The sequence below is a fragment of the Sarcophilus harrisii genome, chromosome 1 (genome assembly GCF_902635505.1).
Source record: "Sarcophilus harrisii chromosome 1, mSarHar1.11, whole genome shotgun sequence".
NCBI classification, from domain to species: domain Eukaryota; kingdom Metazoa; phylum Chordata; class Mammalia; order Dasyuromorphia; family Dasyuridae; genus Sarcophilus; species Sarcophilus harrisii.
The window spans coordinates 353,327,381-353,350,359 of NC_045426.1; the positions used below are offsets into that span (position 1 = coordinate 353,327,381).

At 32.4% G+C, this 22,979-nt stretch overlaps 1 protein-coding gene across 5 annotated transcripts in view; it reads right to left on the minus strand.

Annotated features, from left to right (window-relative positions):
* WDR7 (WD repeat domain 7) overlaps nucleotides 1-22,979 on the minus strand; it is a 506,900-nt gene that overhangs the window by 53,626 nt on the left and 430,295 nt on the right. The gene's annotated exons all lie outside the window — the stretch shown is intronic.

The window sequence follows — 22,979 nt, forward strand, 5'->3', positions numbered from 1 at the left end:
TGATTAATTATATTAATTTCTCAGAGACATTGTAATAATATTGTTATCTCAATTACATATATACATACAGATAAACATAATGTTCAAAAGGTCATTTTTCCAAATAGTAAACTTTTTTTAGTTCCCCTCCCCCCCACCTTTATAAATCGACTCATATTTGTAGCTCTAGGGTTAGCTGATAATTTCTTCACTAGTTTATCAAAATGTCTTAGACCTCTTCTGGTGAGTCTACCTGTGTCCTGCGTTCTGGAAAGTAATGGGCTAGTTAAGTTTAGAATTGTCATTTGTGACCCAAATGTATAAGAATCAATGAGCAGGCCTAGTACCCTTCTTTTATTGTCCCTTATCTTCACTTTCTTGGATATCTTTGGTTAAACCATAAAGTTTCCATTTTGGATCTTTTAAAAAGACCCTGAATTTAAAAAAAAAAAAAGCTATTTTTAAGCAATAATTAATTAGATCATCTAATTCCTTTGTAAAAAACTTTTGGTTCTGTATGTGCAAGAATGTTTGTGGCAGTCTCCTCTTTGTAGTGGCCAGAAACTGGAATGGATGCCCATCAATTGGAGAATGGCTGAATAAGCTGTGGTATATGAATGTTATGGAATATTATTGTTCTGTAAGAAATGACCAGCAAAATGATTTCAGAAAGGCCTGGAGAGACTTACATGAACTAATGCTGAGTGAAATGAGCAGGACCAGGAGATCATTATATACTTCAACAACAATACTATATGATGATCAATTCTGATGGACGTGGCCATCTTCAACAATGAGATGAAACAAATCAGTTCCATTTCTTCAATAATGATGAGAACCAGCTACACCCAGCGAAAGAACTCAGGGAAATGAATGTGAACCACTACACAGAATTCCCAATCCCTCTATTTTTGTTCACCTGCGTTTTTGATTTCCTTCACAGGTTAATTGTATGTAGAGGACTGAAACGCTTGAGTTGATGCACTGAGGTCAGGACAGCCGAGCACTTGAGGCTAACTATCGATTGGACAATACTCTATGGGCATAATGCTTGGAAAATGGTCCTTTCCGCTATCCTTGCTGGCTCAATGACTGGTGTATACAGAGGACTGTAGGAGGGACTACGGGGTGGAGTAAGACTAGCAAGAGACATTCTCTTGCATCCCCTTCACTTCTACCCCTAAAGATCAAGAATAAAGAACAAGGACTTTTGCTTATCCTGACTCTGGCTGATTCTGGGGTGTCCTGGGTGCTAGTGCGGTCGTCACAATTGTACACTATTTCAAAGTCCAATTCTTCTTGTGCAGCAAAATAACTGTATGGACATATATACATATATTGTATTTAACATATACTTTAACATGTTTAACATGTATTGGTCTATCTGCCATTTGGGTAAGGGGGTGGGGGGAAGGAGGGGAAAAATTGGAACAAAAGGTTTTGCAACTGTCAATGCTGAAAAATTACCCATGCATATATCTTGTAAATAAAAAGCTATAATAAAAAAAGAATATGATATAAAAAAAAATTTTGGTTCTAGTGAAATAGCCTAACACTTGTAAATCAATTAATGCTAATGAGTGAAAAAAATAATTAAATGAGTTATAATTAAATAATATGGTTAATAATAGTTAAGATGCTTATATAAGGATCTAGGTACTTCATTAATTCCCAACCAAAACCTGTATTATTAGTTTCGTGGGAATAGTAAAAATTCTGATAACTAAATAAATGCTCTATTTTCATAAATTAAAAATATATATGAAATATACATGTACTATGTATACCAATATATACAAGTATGTGTATAGTTTTATATATATATGTATACAAATATATAAAAACATATATGTACAATCAGCATAGGAAATGATGTATAAAATATGAAAATGCGGGTAGCTAGATGGCACAGTGGATAGTGTGCTGGCCCTCAAGTCAAGAGGAACTGAGTTCAAATCTGACCTCAGACACTTAATACTTCCCAGGTGTGTGACCCTAGGAAAGTCACTTAATACCAATTCCCTCAGCAAGAAAATAAGATAATAAAATATAAAAATATATCATATCATGATTGAAATATATTAAATATCATATTATATGTTTGCATAGTAAATACCTAGTTTCATATATATATGTATATCTGCTTTATATAAGCATTTATGATGAATATTCAATCATATTTTAGTACTGTTATGGAAACTAGTAACTATGTAAATGAACATTAAAAACAAATTAAAAGCATTTGAATAATAAATAACCAAATAACTATGAACAGTGAAATGAATTAGAGACTAAAACTTTGATAAAAGAATTTTGCTGAAATATGATCAATACTTTTTATAGCTTTTTATTTACAAAACATATGCATGGGTAACTTTTCAACACTGACCCTTGCAAAACCTTCTCTTCCAAATTTTCTCTTCCTTCCCCCCACCCTTTCCCTAGATGGCAGGTATTCCAATGTTAAAATATATGTTAAATCCAATATATGTATACATATCCATAAAGTTATCTTGTTGCACAAGAAAGTAATCGGATCCAGAAAGACAAAAAACAAAACAAAACAAAACAAAAACACCTGAGAAGGAAAACAAAAATTCAAGCAAACAATAACATAAAGAGTGAAAATGCTATATTGTGGCCCACACTCATTTCCCAGAGTCTTTTCCCTGGGTGTAGATGGCTCTCTTCATTACTGAACAATTGGAACTGGTCTGAATCAATTCATTGTTGGAGAGAGCCACGTCCATCAGAATTGATCATATGATCAATACTTTTAACCTTAGTGGTTTTGATAAGTACAGAAAAGAGTAGGGCAGCAAAAAAGGTTAAGGACCACGTTGTTTTAATCAAAGACTTCTTGAAAATTTAAAAACCGACAAGTATAGAAAATATTAATCATAAGATATATTGATTCCTTAAGGTGATCCCCTGTAATCTTTTGTGAATCCATAGCATTAACAGCAGAATTAGACTGAATCTATAATCTACTTTTACATAAAAGAAATTCAGGAGGACTTCATTAAAATGTTTAAAATGATAGATAAAAAAAGAGTATAAGAACTTTCCTACTTTTGAATATTATTTCTATGTCATTTCTTTTTCAATGAACAGTGGAAACAAAATCATACAATAAGAGGCACATTTATTCCAAACAAAGGAACCAGTGACTAAGAACATTCTTACAATAGAATCTGAGCTATTTAATAAGTACATTACCCAGGGGAGAGTTGGGGAAAAAAGACTAATCCCATTTCAGATTACAAATCTGCCTACATCCAGAGTTCAGAAGAATGCCAGTTATTTAGAAGACAATCTTGTAAAGGACAAACTTGGTAACTGTCCGTGGTGCTACTGCAGATTTGGCTTACAAGGTACTGCTCACATTAAATGTAATTTAAATAAAAACTTATAAAACACACTTTATATTTCTGAAAATCATACAGGCCTATCTTCTAAGAAAGTAAGTAAATACTTCTAGTTTGGGGTTCTTGCTCTTGTAAACTATTTGGTATATCTGGTGAGTTTGAACAATTTCAACCTAAGAGATGCTTTAGCCCTCAATGTAATAAAAATGCTGCTATTGTCTTTTGTTCAAAATCTCTGAACTTTTGAGATCTGTAAAGGTACCACCTGAACTGATTTTAACCTCTATATTATTGTTTTAGGGATGCAGCTATGTGAGGATCAAAACCCAGTGATTTGGATCTTAAATGCTAGACTGCTAAGAAGAGTTCATCTTATTTGGTTTAACGCCAAGAACAAAAAGAAAGAATAGTTGTTTTATTTTCATATGCAAATGAATATCATATCTTGCACCACTATATTGGACAAAGATATTTCTGCCTTCTAAAGAGAGAAATGGAACATAAAGAAATTAATGTAATTTAAGAAGTACTCTTAAAAATTAATCAAATAATCATTATTAACAGGAAATTAAATTGTTCTGTTGTTAAGCATTTCTCTCTCTTAGAAAAAATATTAAGACAGGATTTGTAATAAGAAATGCTTGCATTTATATAACACCATTTAATATATCCCATGTGCTATGGAAGTTAATTCCATTTTACACAGAAGGAAATAGAAGCATATATTTCTTAGATGGCTTATACAGTATCAACAAAAACTGTAACTTTCTCTTACAGACAAGACCATTCTCTTTAAAACTCAGATTCACATGGCTTATCACTCCCTAGGGTGTTTGCCATTCAGCTTCCAAATGTCAAATTGTTAAATTAAAACTAAAAAGTAAGACTTTATTATACCTTCTTTGGAAGGTTAAACAGTGTAAAAAGGAAGACATTTTATATTACATCTGATATTTTATTGTCAGTAATTATTAAGAAAAAAACAAATACCCAATGAATGTTTTTTTTTAAAGTTCAACAGTGACTATTTAAAAAATCAATACAGGACTAAAATGTAACAAGTATTATTATTATTAAAAGCTCTGCAAAAACCATGGCCCTCACTTCAAATAGTTTTTATGACATGAAAAACCAAAGCTAAACAAATCTGACCAGTTCTTTGAATTTCAGTGCAATGGAAAGTAAATTATATTACTATAATGTAGAGATAACTAATGCTGGAAAGAAGAGTTAGAATCCATAGGAAAATTAGAATCTTTAAAAGAATTAGAGATTTTTCAAAATGTTATCTTACAGTTTATCAGAGCTCTTTCACAATCACTTCTTGACTAAGATAGAGTAGTATGATTTGAAGGATGCAAAACAAGTATGAGACTCCAAATATTTACTTCCATTGGTTCTATGCAGTGCTTGAAATCCCCATCATTAATTACTTTTGGGGTTCATTCATTAAGTACTTGTTAAGCACCACAGTGAGAACACAAAAATAAAAATAATATACTGTTCCCTGTTCAAGTCTCCTCACCCCCCATATCTTCAAATGCTTTAAGAAACCCAGTGTTTGTGGTAGCGAGCATACTACATGCACAAGCACAACCTCTATAACTAGTTGTCAACTCTTAAGACTGAGACAATGAAAATGCATAAGCATGCATGGAAAAAGTCCTGTATTTGAAGTCTAAAAATATGGGCTCATATCAAGACTGCCACTTACTGCTTGTTTGACTCTGGCCAAGTAATTTAACCATTCTTTCTGGGTCTTAGTTTGAAAAACAAGAAGGACGAATGAATGTATTCAAAGGTCTCTTCCAGATCTAAACTGATGATACTCTGACATTCCTTTAAAGGATTTATAATCTAGAAGTAGGAAAAAGCAACAACAACATGTACTCACATATTGTAACAGTTTACTTGAATTAAGTGCCCAGGAGAGCTTTAAACAAAGCATTATGAGAGATTAAAGAGAATGATTCCTTCTGGTTTAGAGTTGGTGAAGTAAAGAATCAAGAAAGACCTAAGAGGACTCTTGGATTACGTCTTGTACACTAAAAAAGATTTTCAACAAGTAAAGGTGGAGGGACAAGAAAGGCAAAGAATTTGAGACACAAAAACAAAAGAAGGAGAAGGCTAAAGCATTCCAATAAAATATAAATTCCTGCTAAAGTACAAGTATTCCATCTACCAAATGTAATAGCTTAACATATTATCTTCTGTTATCACATTAGAAAGAGCAAAATGCTAAGGGAATGGGACACAGGCTGTATTTGAAATCGGGGAAAATCTGGGTTCAAATGCTGCTTCAGATATTTATAAGTTGTCAGATCTTGAGCAAATGGCTTGGCTACTTTGTATCTCAACTTCCTCATGTGTTGAATGAGGAGACTGGATTCTATAGCTTCTGAAGTCCTTCTTGCTCCAAATCTATCATCCCCTGAACATAACTAAGCACATTTTGTAGAGGTTACAAATTTGCCAATTCAATTCAATAAACATTTATTAAGTGCCCATTATGTGCTAGACACCATGCTTAAGTGCTGGGGATATAAGTAAAAAAGGCAAGATAGTCCCTGCTTTCAAAGAATTTACAATCTAATGAGGGATGACAATACACAAAAGGAAGCCTAAAGGAAATAAGGGAGCTAGGAAGGACTAGTCATTAGGAGCATGATCTTTCACTTAAATCCAATTCACTTGTATGTCATGGCATCACCTCCCTGAATATTATGGTCCTCTGTGAAAACAAAGTACAAACAACAACAGGATGGAGTTAAAACCAAGCAAAACTGTTGATGGAAAATGGAGAATTCTACTACTAATTGATAATGCATAGTATTAGCTTTGTTAAAAACTAACTGGCAAAAAACATATTTGTGCAAGGCAGCATTGTAGAGTAGATAAGGAACTGGTCTTGGAGACAAGAAGACTTGATTTAGAGTCCTGTCTCTGACACAAAATGATAGTGTGAACCAGGGCAAATAGTTGGACCACACTGTGCTCTAAGCAACTCTATTCAATTCAATAAATATTTATTAAGTGGCTAGTATATGCCAAGCATTCTCTAAGACTTTATTCTGCATTTGGGAGGGGGAACCTTCTCAACTGGGAGTTTCCTATACTAAAACAATCACAGATCCTAATGTGTAGGCCACGTTTCCTCTGGTATTAGTCATTGAATACAAAGGGAAGATATTTTATTACTCTATATCACACAGGAAGTCAAATAATTAAAGGTAACTAGGGTTGCATGTCTTAATGACACGTGAACACAAAAGGCAAGTCATTTCATGGTTAAATGGCACTGAGGGAACCAAGGAAGGCAGAAAGAAGACAAAGACATCTTCTTGACTGACAACTTTGCTTGTTAGTCAAGAAAAAGAGAAACTAGTTTAAAGAAAATGTATCTCAGTATGGTGGAAATGTGAAAAATTAATTCCCTTTCCTTTTCTTATAAGCATCTGATGTTTTAAAATTTTTATTAGGTATGTATCCTGTGAAATACAATTTGTGACATAGTTAAGCTATTTATAGAGATAATAATGACAGAGATACAAGTCATATTAAAGTATGGGTGGCTCCTAACATATCTAGTGAGAACCCAGGAGTAATAAACTGTGACCAGTAAAGTACCCTCAGGAAAATTAGATGAATGGAAGAGGGGGTTTATGAGAAAAAAATAATGAATTGCATTTTAGATATGTTGAATTTGAGATTATGATGAACATCTAGTTCCAAATGACCAATACGCAGTTGATCATGTAGAACTGGAGCTCTGTAAAAAGACTAGGACTAGAGAACAAGAAGTGGACTGAGAAAAAGCCATTGGATTTGACCATCACTGGTAATTTTGAAGAGGGCAGTTTCAATTGAACAATGAAATTGGAAGAGAGATTTCAGAGGGATTAGAAGCAAGTGAGAGGAAGTAGAAGCACCGATTATAGATGTTTTCTCAAGGACTTTAGTTAAGAAGTCAAGGAAAACTTTAGCTAAGAAATCAAGGAGAGAGATAAAATGATAGCATATATAGCAGGATCTAGCCAGGATTTTCAATAATAAAGGAGATGGTGCTATTGACACAGAATGAACCATTAGAGAGAAATAAAGGCTGAGGGAGAGGGTGGGTTCTGGATACATCTCGTTTAGTTTTGATATTAAAACAAAATGAGACATATACAGGTCATTCTACAGTTACCAAAAAGTTGTCCCTAGTAAGAGGAAGATAGACCATAAGGCTAAGTCTTGAGGACACTGCATGTTCATTTAGCTGAGCAAAATTCCTTTGCCTGAGTTACATATTTATAATCCATGAGCCATTGCTTTGTACTTAGCTGACAATAAAATGAATGATATCAGTGGTGTGAGCCTTTAGTCCCCTGAACCAATCAAAGTTTCAATCTGCAAAAGAAGATGGGATAGTATAGGGTAAAGGCGACATGTAGAAGAGGTAACTTTGGTACCCCTTCCATCAGAGACTGGAGTGAAAGAGATAGTATAAAATGATGTCAAAGGAATACTAGATGAGGAAAAAGTGAGAAGAAATAGTTTTCTTTCATAATGTATGAAGTGAGTTCTTCAGCTGAGAGGAAGAAGTGATATGGTGGGGGTAAAGGAATGAAAAGAGGAGATAAGGTTGAGAATAGCTGCTATGGTGAATAGGATAGGGAATCAGTTAGGAAGGATTATTAAATCACCTTGCTGCAGTGAAAGCCCAGTGAAATTAATATAAATTTATAGTGAAACCAATCAGCACTGTTTCTTTATTTCCTCCAGTTCTCTTTGACAGCATGTGAGTGGGATTCAAGGAGCTAAATAGTGGGTAAACCAGACTTGTCTTTTGGCAGGATGTGATGGATGACAAGATAAGGGATTTAGGGATTTTAGACAATATGGAGATGAACTGGTTCACTGAGGTATCAAGAACAGAAAGGTATAAGGGTAAATTTACCCAGAGAAGCATTAACAGCCTATGAGAGAAAAGAATTGGAAGTTATGATGAGGAGAAAGAAGTAGGTTCAACTGAAGTATGACATAGGGAATAAGATGCATATTAGTACATACTAGCTTTGTATGAATATTGTATTCATTTCTGTAATGTAAGCATTATTTGTATTTTATCCTGGCAGTAAAGTTATCTCAAAGATATCTATCTACAACTATCTATATATACCTATACATACCCATTTTTTTCTTTGAAAAATTAAAATTTATCTGTTTCAATGTCAGTGTAAAAACTCATTTTTAATTAAAATTTAAGTTACTCCGGAACAAAGGGACACATGATGCAAAAATTTTCACTCAGATCATATGGATAGGAATGATTTTCACAAAATTATACTTCAACTTAATTTTTATTTATTTATTTATTTTTTTACTAAAGCCAAGTGACCCAATAACCTCTGGGAAAGTGACAAAATGTCCTTTAATCACTCAGGCCTAAAAAGAGAACTATTGATTGATTGAGTCACATAGATTTTATTACATGCTTATTTTCCTAATAAATAAAACAAAAGATATTACAGAAGTACATAATGAATATCACATGTAAAAGGAAATGACTTTTTTTGTCTTGAAAGATTAATATATTTGCTAGAGGAATACAAAAATTATAATTACAAATTAAATGCATGATCATTAAAAAGTGTATTCTGAACAACAAACCAAAAAGGGCTAAATCTTTGTTTTAAAGAATTAACATTTTCCAGGCAAGCACATAAATTAAAACATCAAAGGAGTTTTGCTCCCTTAAGGATTGCATTTATTTGGATAAATTGTCAGTGGTAAAGATTGCAACAAGTGTGCTAGTGCTATTGATTTTCACCTTTGTATTACCAAAACATTTTTCATTGACAAATATTAATTGCTTGTTAAGTACTAAAGAGTTTGATGGCCTAAATATTGAATTCTATAATTAATTGGCCTTTTAGTTTTCCTTATCATTAGGCAATAGTGATTACATTAAAGACACAATGGTTTTTTTAAGCCAGCAAATTTCCTCCTTGATATACAGTGAGTAAATATTTTAGAAGTTCAATCTCTTGACCTATAATGCCTTTCATTTATTTCCTTTGCTTTGAATTGAGGTATATTCTCTTCCACCTGACTGTAGGATATAAATCTGCACATTTCAGCTATATTTATACATTCAATATATCTTGTATTGAATCTAGTTTACAAATCTTATGACTCACTGAGATTTGTAACAACAAAATTTGAGATTATAGTTTTTAATGTGGTTTCCTTTTCACCAAAAATAAAGAAATCATATAGTCAAATCACTGTAGATATTAAATTCAATCATCATCTTATGAGAAACTATACTCGATCTTGGCACCCTGAAGTTCCATCTCATCCCACATGCTAGTCCAGAAGTAGAAGCTATGGGTCCTTTGCTATTTCCATATCAAAGGAGTCTTTGATGAAAGTGAGGACTGTGGCTTTGATCAGCAAAGGACTAGGGACTCTGCAATTGTATCCTGCATTCCTATCCCTGATGTCACTATCAAGGAGATGCCCAAGATGGCCAGAGGAAACCCACACTGTACAAATATGAGGCGTAGTTTTTTTTATAAAAGAGCAAGAATGGAGGAGCAGAGACAACCTTACTGTAAGAGAAGCTAGTCCAAAAAAAACCAACCCAAAACCAGAAATATTTTCTGGACCATCACAATTGGAAAAGATGATAATTGAAAAAAATATTAAAATCAATAGGATTTTTCAGGCCAGAAAATAAAAGGTTGAAAGGGTTGTTGATAATAGTCTGCATGACTACAAAAGTCTTTCATCAGGAAGACTGGTGTCTGGCTATTTTCCATTTCTGCTAAGGATATAACAAAGGACAATAGCTTAAATAGTAGCACTTATATGGATTTAGATTTGATAGAAGGAAAAATTTCCTGACAGTTTACATTGTTAAACACTGAAAAGAAGGCTCAAAGGTGATCACAGAATCTTCTCTGGAGGTGTTTGAAAACAGAATAGATTTTTGTCTGCTCAATGTGCTTGAAGAATAGAAAAGATAATCATTTAAGGAAGCTAGGTGGTACTTAGAATGCCAGTCTAGGAATCAGGAAGATCTCAATTCAAATATGTCCTCAAATATTTTAACAGCTGTGTACCATAGACAAGTCACTTAACTTCTTTTAGCCTTATTTCTTCATCTGTAAAATGGAAACAATTATAGCATCCACTTCCAAGGGTGTTGTGAGACTAAGATGAAATAATGTAAAAACTTTACAAACCTTAAAGTGGTAACCTTCTTTACTATGATTAAATAACCCTGAATTTGGTATGACTGAGGAAAGTTTAGCAAATAGCTCAAGATACTGCTACTCTCCAGTCATCAAGGTTCTAACCTTTAGAGCCATTTTTAACTCCTGTCATGCAACATTTCAGGTTACCAAATCTTAAAATTTCTTCTCCTACAATATCTTTTTTCTACTCACATAGTCATAACCCTAGTATAGGTGTTTATCAACTCTCAATGAGACCACTGGAATAATTTTTAATTAGACTCACTTTAATCACACTTTCTGCCTGAAAACTTCATACAGCTGTCAATGATATTTCTAAAAAGTAAGCCTATCTTGTTTATTTTCCTCCCTACTTAATAAACTCCAATGATTCCCTATTATTTCTAGGATCAAACATGAAATATTGTTTCATATTTAAATCTCTTTATCACCTGGCCCCTTCAGATCTTTTCAAGTTTTTAACCAACTTATTCCCTTTCACATGCTCTATGATTCATTAATTCTCTTCCTCACACAAAATGTTACATCTCCTGTCTTTGCACCTCTTTGATCTTAAAAGTGTAGGAAATCATAAGATGTTTTTATGATGCTATTGGCTATCTCCCATTCATTGAATACTCTCCTAACCTTGATCTTTTGGAATCCCAAGCTCCACTTTCCAGAAAGTTTCCCCAGTACCTGTAGCTACTAATACCTTCTACTTTAAGGTATTCTTTGTTTATCATATATGTGTATGTGTATATGAAGTATGTGTATATATATGTATGTATATGTGTGTGTGTGTGTATATATATATATATATGATGGGGGGGGGAGCCCTGAAACTGTTCTGACTTTGGGGTAAACACTTGAGAACTCCTTGAAGGTGAGAAACTCCTTGAACTCTCCTGGGAGAGGCCTGTTATCTTGGTGGGACTAGTTGAGTCTAGGACCACTCCCTACTCAGCTCAAATTTAAGTAATCTCATTTAGCTGGAGATCTAGATTTCTATCCATACTGTTGAGTTGAAGATTGGCTCAGGAGCACTCCCAGTAAATTGAAACTTCAATCTCAAATCTCTTTTAAAAGAGTAACTTTGGGCCTCATTTCTTTGCAGAGGGCCAAAGCAGGACAATGCCTTGTCAAGGAACCCTTCTTTCTCCTTGGCATAACTGCCTGCAAGGACCCTCCTGCCCTCTGAGAAGATATTCTCTTTTCTCAGTGTTAACCCCTCTTTATCTTTCTGCCAGTTAAACTACACTCCTTGTTTATCTTTCTGTCAGGACTCCTCTGCTACATCTTTTCTTTTCTGTCAGAACCTTGCCACTGAGGAAGTCAGCCTCCTAGCAAAGAATGACTTCTCAGTGCCAATAAACTTGTTTTTGCCAGTCTAACTTTTCAGGATAGTAAATTCTTTTACAAAGGACCTGTGCCGACCAGGAAGACTGGTGCCTGGCTATATAACAAAGGACAATAGCTTAAATAATAGCACTTATATGGATTTAGATTTGATAGAAGGAAAAATTTCCTGACAGTATACATTGTTAAACACAAAACTTCATCAGTAGCATCCAATGAAATGTAAGCTCTTTGAAGGAAAGACTGATTTTGCTTCTTTTTAGCATAATGCCTGTCAAAAATAAGAAGTTAATAACAGATACTTATTGATTGATAATATATTTGAAAAATGAAAACCACCTTACATATTGATTTTATGGTTTTGTAGTCTTATGTATGAAAAACTATGTTTTAGTTTCAAAGGCAAAGACATACTACTTAATTTCTACATTGTTGTCTATAACATAAAGAGATGAAAATTATAACATATAAAGAGATGGAATATGGCAAACCATATTCTTTACATAATGAGAAAGTTTCAAAAAGAAATACTGGATCTGAAAGAAAATGGGTTGAGGTTTTTTGTATCATTATGGTAGCAATTATATTTCAAGTGTTTTTATTTAACAGTCAATTGAAATCAGTATTTAGAGAATTGCACGTTATAATGCCTACTGCAGTTCCATAGGTGTAGTTAGACTTACTGATTTTTATCTTATTCTCAGGAATAAGAGTCTATAAATGTTTTAACAAAAACTAAATTAAAAAAAAAAATCCCAGATAGTTAAGAGTACTTTTCAAAAGCACAGCAAAACTGAGGTATTTGTATATTATATATGCATTTGTATATAGGCACATACACTTCAAAAGATGAGTGATTTCATTAGAGTGTGTGTGTGCACCATAAATGATAATTCTTCCCTCCACTCAGAAAGATGTTTCATAAATGGTAGAGGCCAAAATATTTATTCCTTGGTTTTCTGATTAGACTGTCCAGACTTAGGTAAGATGGTGTGTGGATAACAATCTATCACTTGGCCTATACTCAAAAAATACAAGCTTGGTGGGGTCTGTCAGAACCTGTGTTCCATAAGCATGGCTCGCAGAGTAGCAAAGTAGTATAGTGGATAGAGCACCGAGCTTGGAATTAGAAAGAACTGAGTTCAAATTTAACTTCAGACACTTGGTTTTGTGACCCTGGGGCAAGGGGCAAGTCATTTAGCATCTGCCTCAGTGTCCTTATTTGTTAAATGGGGACAATAACAGCTCTGTCTTTCAGGATTGTTGTAAGGATCAAAAGACAAAATAATTGTAAAGTGCTCAGCACAATGTCTGGCACATAATAAGTGATATTTAAATGTTAAACATTATTAGCTATTATAGTCTTTAAGAATCAAATGTCAATGTTATAATAAGATTCTGAAGTATGTATTATATTTATATAATTCTGTTTGGCAATTTTATTTGAAAAAGTAGTAATGGTCAATGTATACTGTGAGAATGGTAATTAACCACTATAATCTTAAAGAACTACCTCTCAATGAAGTTTCAAAAATTCTAGAATCATATATGAGAGATAGAAGGGATTTTGGAGAACTCTAATTGGGCCTCAAGTCTGGTGTTCTTTTTTTCACATGTGATAAATGTGATAAATATGATAAATGTGACTAAGACATAGGAAATTTAAGTGATTTGCCTCTTAGAACAGAGAACCTATTTCTTTAAAACTATTGTGTCCCATTTTAAGGTGAAATTGTATTACTTGAAATATATTATGTATAAGTTGATCATGTTAAATGAAGCCATGATAATGATATTTAAATACTGAGTTAAATTATGGTTATTTAAAAAAATTTATATACAATTTTATAACTGGAAAAATATAGTACGCCTTGATTATGAGGCTTAAACATAGCAAAAAAAAAATTTCTCGTATTTTCTGTTGCTACTGTGTAATAATTCTAAATTATTTAAAAGGCTAAACTATTTGAATATTTCAGATGTTACTGAAAAACATTTTCTTTAGATTCTCTCAAATATGAAATGTAATTTTTATAATTTATCTGTATATAATTTTAAAAGTCTCATTTCACAAAGGTTATTCAAAGAATTTTAAAATGTTTTCAATTTCGATTTCAACCATGAGGCCATATAAAAGTAATCATATTAAAGTAGAAAAGTTCAAATTTTGCTCACAAACTTATTGAAAAGGGGAAAAATATTTATCTAATATCTTACAGTAGTTTAAGATTCTGCTAAATCTTCTCAATGTAGCAAAATAAAATCATGGTTATAGAGTCATTTAATTTAACTAAAAAAAGGTATAACAATTAGTAATGAATTTCATAGCACTCTAAAGTTTTATCAGGTATCACAATTGTTTAGAATTAAAATGAGACTTGCATGAATCCTGTTGGCTACATACAATGAAAGCATCAAATGACCTTGAACAGCAGCAGTGTATAAAAATACATTTATCACTAAAATGGCATGCTGGCTGTCAGTCAATATATGCTTCTCATTTGTTAGGAGGTTCTCCTGCTGTGATTCCCTCATTACAATTTGCTTTTACTTCCTGGGCAAATGACAACTAGAAAATGAGGCAGCTTCTTTCTTGACCAAACTTAATCCAGAAAAAATTAGATGACAGCTGCAGCCATTCAAGTGTTACAGGACATTTTACACATGTTTGTAAAATGTACAATTATATATTCTAAATATTATATCACTAAATATGACAGCTAACAAACTCATCTTGCTGAGTCCATTTCATTAGTGGCAGGAGATGCATTTGCAATATGAAAGGCTTTTTTTTCTTAAAAGAAAAAAAAATAATCCTATTATCCCTTTGCCAAGAATATTTAGATGTAAGGTATTTATAAACTTTGCATTTATGGAAACACTCAGGAAATACTTTCAAAAAAGTTATATTTACTCCTTGCAAAATTCTGACAATGGGATTTTACTATTATACATCTGTATGTATTTTTAAGGTTGTAAGTAGACATTTATAAATGGGCCATATGTGAGAAATTACAGTCATGTTTTCTTGTCCATTTATTTTTGCTCTACTTATCTCCAACTGTGGTTAAGAAATATTTCTAATTGCTCTATTTTACAAGTGATATTATGAAAATTAAAAAAAATTCTCAAATCAAAACTGTTCTTTCCTTTTAAATTTAAAAAATAAACACAGGCTAAGAGAAAAAGAAAAAAAAAAATCAAACCACCAAACTGTAGTAATTTAAAGAAGAAGCATTTCTAATTAATAATTCACTTTTTGGATCTCTATTTAAACTGGTTATATAATTTCTGGTGTGACTATGTTAATAGGTTATGATTGTTATTTCAAACATTTTATTCAGTATTAGTCCAAGGAAACAACGGAAATAATATGTTGGGAATAGTAAGTTATTCAAACATTTATGGTGTTCTCCCCTCCCTCTTTTCCCCTCCCCCATTGCCTGCAATCACAGGAAATTTAGATACAAATGGATAAGTACTTAAAGTATCCTCTAATAAGTATGTAGCTGGTTCCTTAGGATAAGTTTTCTGGTTCTTCATTCAGACTTGATAGAGAGTGCTCCTATAGCTTCCCTTGGGAAACTAAACCACAACCTAACATGTCTCAATCAGACTACCTTTCCTGTAAGTTGGTTAAAAATACTCCTTTCCTAGAATTCTTGTCAATCATTTAGTCTTTTATGTCCATTGTAGCTCAAGTATCACATTTTCTCTTTTGATAAAAAAGGCCTTTTTTTTCTTAATTTGGAAAATAGCCTGTTTTAAGTCAAGAAGTGATATTATTCCTAATTTTTGTATTTTCAAGATTTGCATCTGAAAGCATAAGCAAGATTTAATTTCAATTGGTAGTCCATGACAAGATTTTTAAAAACCCAGAATTTTCAAATATAAAAATTACATGCTCAAGAATTGCTGAATATACAAATTAAACTGTCTAAGTGCTTGTTATATGCCAAACACTATGCTGAGTTCTGAAATATATATATATATATATATATATATATATATATATATATAAATTCCCGTTTTCAAGGAGCTCATACTCTATGTGAGGGAAACCACACATAAAAGAAAATTCAGAAGCAAGGAAGATGGCAATTTCTATTTGATGGAAATGGAATTTGATAGAAATAGTCTGTATTTTTTCTGATACTCTAGCTTTTTATGTAAATAAAGTCTTCCGCTAAATGCAAGGACAAGGGCATGACTCTAATTCCTATTTGATCTCAGCAACTTTAGTAGTCAAAATTCAATTCAATAACTTCTATCAGGTACCTATTAGGTACAAGGCAAATCCCATTCCAAATCGGAATAATGTATAATAAAGAAAAAAAAAAATCGAGAATTATTGGACATTATTGATCTATCCAAAGAATGTACTACAATATTCATTACAACAGCACATAGCAAAAAAGCAAAGAAAACAGAACAGTATCTTCCACGCAAATAGAAAAATATCCGTTATTTCTTGTATTCTCTTTAATCTACTCCTATCTTAAGATGACAGTACAGGGACTGAAACAATTAAAAAAAAATCAGTGATTAAAAAAGGGGAAAATAAATATAGTATCAGTCATTCAGATCCATGCATATCAATGACAATGAGTGATTTCATTCTATGGCAACATACTTCTCTTTTGCCCAGGTAATATATTTTGCCCATCTATTTGGAGAGAGGGAGCCATTTCCTTTGGAGAGCTTTCCTGAAGTGTGGAACAATGTTTATATACTGATAAAACACTGATAAAACATCTGTGCTTTCTATATACTGAAGAAATTACCCTCTGTTAATATCAAGATTTTTTTTTTTTTTAAATCTTCAGTTGCTGATATAGTATCTTGCAGGCAGTAGATCAGTAGATGCTCAATAAATGTTTGGTAAGCTGAATATTTAGACCTCCTTAAAGGATTGCCACAGGAATTGCAAAATTTGTGTTAAGAGTATGGCTGTGAAAAGGGTATATAAAATATTAGGTTTCTGTGTTGCTTTTATCTATTTTTCCTGACCTTGGATGAAAAAATAATTTTAACACAATATAAACTTTTATTTGTATAATTCAAAAAAAAATAAGATATTCAATTCATTAAAATTTCTCCCATCTTCCAATCTTACCAACTTTATTTTCTAAACTCCTTTAATTTAGGCATTTCTTTTCATTTTCATCTTTCTGATATTTGCAAACCTAAATAAGTTCAACTTGTCATATTCAGGCAGAAAGATAGTTTTATCCATACTGTTTCATGTATCCATATACTTTTGAGTAAATACTTCAAAACAGTAATATACAGTATGTTTTTTCTCTGAGTAAAATATGGATCCTATTTACTATTCATTTTGAAAAATTGATTTTTTTCATCAGCAAATTTCCCTTGTGTTTCTATATATACATGTATACATATACATACATATATACATTTGAGTTTGCACATGTATTAGCTTCCTCTAAGATGTTCATATAGCTAAATTTTCTGTATCAATACAATCATGTTTCTAACAAATAAACAATCCCTCCTAAATTCTTTGTCAAATGTTTCCTGAAATATATATAGGACAAATTAAAAAAAAAAACAGATTTTAAAGTATAAAAGATCCTGAACTATGTCGTTATTTATAAAAAAAAAATCCATTACCAAATAATACCAACATTGTAGCACAAAATGTAGTTTAATTTTTAAGGTAAAGTTATAAACTGAGCAACAGCTGATTTTTGTAACCTATAAAAACTTAATCAGCACTGAACTTGAAACAATGGCATATGATTGCTAATGTGTAAAATATTTCTCAATTTCTTTTAAAAGTATTTGAAACTCAAAAACTTTTTTTAAAGAATGTTAAAATTTTTCTATATGTATTTGGAAAAAATATCATTAAAAAGTATATTACATGTTTTTAGAAAACAAGACTCATGTAGCTAGTTTTGTTGATTCATTTCGGTTTATCTTTTTAAAACAAAAAAAAACCCAAATGAAACAAATAATATTAATCTTTTAGCATACATGAAATGTGCAGGAAATAATGCTACTGGTTCTCTCATATGGGTAGAAAAGACATCGTTAACAAACTATCACTGTACAAGGCAAATTAGATTTTTCAATTGATCAATATCAACTAATTTCCCCTTTTAACTGCAAAGGAGACAAGATTATTCTCACTTTTCAACAAAGTACAATAAGAAAGGATAAAAGTTTAAAGCCATTCACAAGACATAAGCAAGAGGCACTAGTTTCATATTGCCACAATGACAGAACTCAGTTCTATTCCAGCTAAATTGTTTGTTACCAAATTACCTCTCCTGCTTAAGAGCAGAATGTTCTTCTGCTAGTTTCTCATTTAAAAAGATTTTTACCCCTTATTTTATTCATCAGGATCTATAAGGAAAGGATCTTAAACTGAGTAGTTGTAGTGTCAAATATGCATGTCAGAAGCTAGAAACACTTGACCTTTGGCTTTAAGATGCCCTGTGGAAGAGAGTCGTGCATCTGTGCAGAACTCCCAAATGGCCAGCATTTTAAACACAATCACTCAGAGGACCATGGACTCACAGGACCCCAGAAAATTCAGGCTTTATTGCTTACACACCGGGAGTTTTTTTTTTTTTGGGGGGGGGGTTCTTTTTCAAACTGTTCTTTTTAAGAAATGTCTAGGGACCCCAGCATCATGCTTGTGGTATTGGGGAGTCCTGAAATGCGCAGAGGTAGAAATGATTTGTCTTCTGTTCCTTTTCTTGTCTCAAAGGAGGAGAAGCAGAGAGCAAAACAATGATTAGAAAGGTGGCTTCTCCCCTCCCCCTCTCTCCCTGAAAAGACAACATGGTTTCTCTAATACATTAGAAAAGGACTTAAAGTAAGATGTCTCTCTCTGACTCTTGTTTCTGTCTCTGTCACTCTCATACACAAATACACACACATGCACACACACACACACTCTAATTATGGACGCTAAGCTCAAAGAAAAGGAAGTAGAGAAAAAGGAAATATAATTACTTTATCCAATACTGTCCTTCCTTCCTTCCTTCCTTCCTTCCTTCCTTCCTTCCTTCCTTCCTTCCTTCCTTCCTTCCTTCCTTCCTTCCTTCCTTCCTTCCTTCCTTCCTTCCTTCCTTCCTTTCATCACACGTAAATTATGGTTCCCTTATGAATAAATTGGAATTTAGGGAATAATTCCAGTATCTTGCACATAGCATTCACTTTAAATGTTTCTTGAGTTTGATGAAGAGGTGCCACCTCCACCTCACCAAAGGAAAAAAAAAAACAATTAAGTCATGTTCTGTCATATACTATACTTCTATAATAATTTTGGGTTTTTTTTCCATACTGTTATGAAAATGACTTTTGGAGGGAAGGGACAAGGAGGAATGCAAGTTCTGTCAATGCCACCAAGTTGAAAAGATTTTTAAAAAGAGATCTTAATATCCTTTCCTTTCCTTTCCTTTTTTTTTTTTTTTTTTGCTGTCCTATCCTTATCATTACTTTATTCCTGTCCCTATTAGAAAAAAGAAAAAAAAAAGCAAAACTCATATAATAAATATGCATAGTCAAGCAAAATAAATGCAAACATTATCCATGCCCAAAAGTATGTTTCATTCAACAATTTGAGTCTATCATTCTCTTAAAAGAGGTGTGTAGGTTTTTTTTCATCATCAGTATTTTGGAATTGTGATTATTACACTGTTTAAAATTCTCAAATCTTTTAAAATTGTTTTTCTTAATAATGCCACTATTATTGTATTGTTGAAAAATGTTCTCTTACTTCTGCTCACTTTGTTTTGTATCAATTCATAGAATTCTTCCCAAGTCTTATATTTTATAACAATAACAACAATATCACATTTTAAGACTGGCAATGTACTTTATATACGTCAACTCATTTGATTCTCATAATAACCCTTTAGGATAGGTGCTGCTATTAAACTCATTTTAAAGATAAGAAAATTGAGGTAGACAGCAGTTAAATGATTTGTCCAGGTTCATAAAGCTAGTAAATATATGGATTTGACTCTGATCAGGTCTTCCTGATTCCAAGACTACTGCTCTATCACTGTGCCAACTAGAATAACAGATTAAAACATTGTCACTGATATATAGGAATTTCATAAGACACAACACATTTTCCCTTGATTTGTAGAATTTCCAATTGTGCATTATAATTCTTGTTTCTCATATAAATACCTTTTGAATACTTTAGTTTTAATACTGAAGTATTAGTATTAATACTTTAATCTTTGTATTAATTTAATGTATTTGTAATTTCCTTTATGTGATTATTCCTACTAATGATGGATTTTGCAACTTTTTCATGTTTGTTCATTGCATGCATCATGTGCTTATTGTTGTTTATATTTTCTTGCAAATTCACCGCAGTAGGGAAGGGATGAAATCTGTCTAAAATGACATTCCTCTTATGCTCTTGACATCACATGGATATCAGTGGCAAATATGGGCTGTTTGATGGTTTATCCCTCATTTTTTCCTTCCCTTTCCTTTGATCACAGCAATATAAAAATAGTGAATAAGAATCAATTTTTTGAAAACTGGCTCTTTTTTTCAAGGAGAACATTAAGGATATTAAAATAAAAATATGAAATTCCAAAAGCAATCTTCTTCAAAGTACTCCAACTACTTCCCTGATCCTGAACCAGTATAAATTTGATTTTGGAAGATCAAGACCAATTTGAAGAATTTATCATAACAATAAGTTTCTAGATTAACTTCTCATTTCCACAACTCATAGAGTCACAGTTTTAAGTCTAATAAGGCCTATGGCCTCCAGACCTGACCCAGGGGAAAATTCAAGAACATAGATAGTCTATTCCACAAATACCTAAGCTTTGCCTCAGATGTTTACAAGTGTGATAAACATTTATTCTTTTTGATATCTGCTACTATAGTGAAGTTATTGATCATGTCATACTTGAAATCACTCTGTGAGAGACCATGAAGAAGAAGGATATTTTATTTCTGAAAAGTAATTGCTTCCTCTGTGGTGTGGTTCATTTTTAATGAGTGCTTTAAATCTAAATTTTTACATTCTATAGCTTCTTTTAAAACATTCATCAGATTAAAGATACTATCATTATAACTTTTATCAAAATGGCTTAAATGTGTTAAGTTTTTAGTTTAAAAATTTGAATGGGGGCAGTTTAAGGAACTAGGCCATGTCGGAATAATTCTTGTCAAAATGTAAATACATTTTATCATGTACTTTTTTCCTACTCTCAAATGGAGTAGGCAAATGGCAAACCAACAGAAAAGAAAATAATACTTGATCTTTTAGTGTTTTAAAACAGTATACAAAAATTGAAAGCATTTTTTAAACTCTTAAAGGGAATTTAACTTCTAAATCAATAAATTCCACTAGCTTTAAAATTTGCTACTTATTAAAATGTTAAGGCTTTTTATTTCTAGTTCTATTATTTCACCCTTACTAAAATTCAAAGGCTCTTTCTTCTTACTAGTTTTCAGAACCTGCATTGTGAGAAATTGGCATATTTGTAAGATTTCATTTTACCATTTGGGGCTTGCTTCTTTCCTGAGGAATATATGAAGCTGAACTCTACTTTGTTCTGGCTGATAAAGTGAAAAGAATAAATATGGTAGGCAGGTTTAGCTCTGTACCTCCTTAAAGTGAAAGCCTACCTACAATTTCTCACAATTTAATTTGAATCAAACTGCCTTGAAGCTGGAAGGAAACTAAATTAAGACATTGGAACCTGGAGGATCATTAAATTTTCTAATTTCTTAAAACTTACAATAGCCTAAGTTTATTTGAATCTCCTAGAAATGAAATTTTACTTTTAGATAATACTTTTTTCCTTGAACTTATGTTAGAACTTGTGTTTTTATAATAAATTATCAATGGTCTATAAACAAACATTTCTCAGAGTTTCTGTCTGTCTGCCCACCTGTTTGTTTTTGTCTCTCTTGTAATATAAATATGCAAGATCTTCATCTTGCATGAAAACATGTTATTGTTCAGCCATTTCAGTGCCTGACACTTTGTGACCCTCCTTGGGATTTTCTTGGCAAAGATACTGGAATTGTTTGCTATTTCCTTCACTAGCTTATTTTACAGATTAAAAAAAACAAAAACAAAAACAAAAACAAAAAAAAACTGAGGCAAGCAGGGTTAAGTGACTTGCCCCAGATCACAAAGCTGTATCTCATGCCATATTTGAACTCAGGGAAAAGAGTCTTCCTGATTACAGGCCTGGCACTATCCACCGTGCCATTTAGCTGCCCTAATCAGGAACTTAGCTTTCTTCTTTTCATTGGTTCTACTCAGTCCCTGTGGAATAGATTTAAAACTTAAAAGTAGTAGTTTGATTTCATGGTTCTTCAGTTCCTTAGGAAGAAGAGTAACGCAATATCCAAAAATCAGGAAAAGTTCCATGTTGAATCTGATTCATTGGGAGATGAGAAAGATAATGCTCTAACTTCCTCTGCTCACAGAGGAATCACAGAGGAACAATCACAAATTGTTACCATGTTGTTTAAGTAACAATCAGTTGGGTTTATGTACTAGAAAGTGGCCTTCCCACCAAAATGGTTCGAGTCTCAGTTGTCCCTTTTATGTCTTCTGTGACAGGCACTCATGTAACTGACACATTGGACAATACATCCTTTTAATGTCTTGTAATTATTTTCCTGAAAATTAATTCATAGTTAATATGTATGTATGGGTATTACATATGGGTTAAGTACAGGCAAAAATTTTTGATAATAATTTCAGAGATGGGGTGTTTTTAAATATATTTGTCTCATTTCTTGTGAGTTCTTCACTGCTTTACTGAAAGAAATTTCAAGCAAGCTGATTTTTGAATGAAGGGATATATGTTAGGGAATGGGTATATAACAGAGAATACAAAAATAGTTGAGGAATAAAATCCTGACATGGCCTTAGGAAAATCTAAGTTTGGTCCCACAGTCATTGGTATATCTCATGAGAAAGAAATCATGTTTTACTCAAAACTTAAAAAAAAATAAGATTAGATCTAGACATAAAGATTGATATTAGATATAAAGCAAGGAGCTATAACTATCTCAC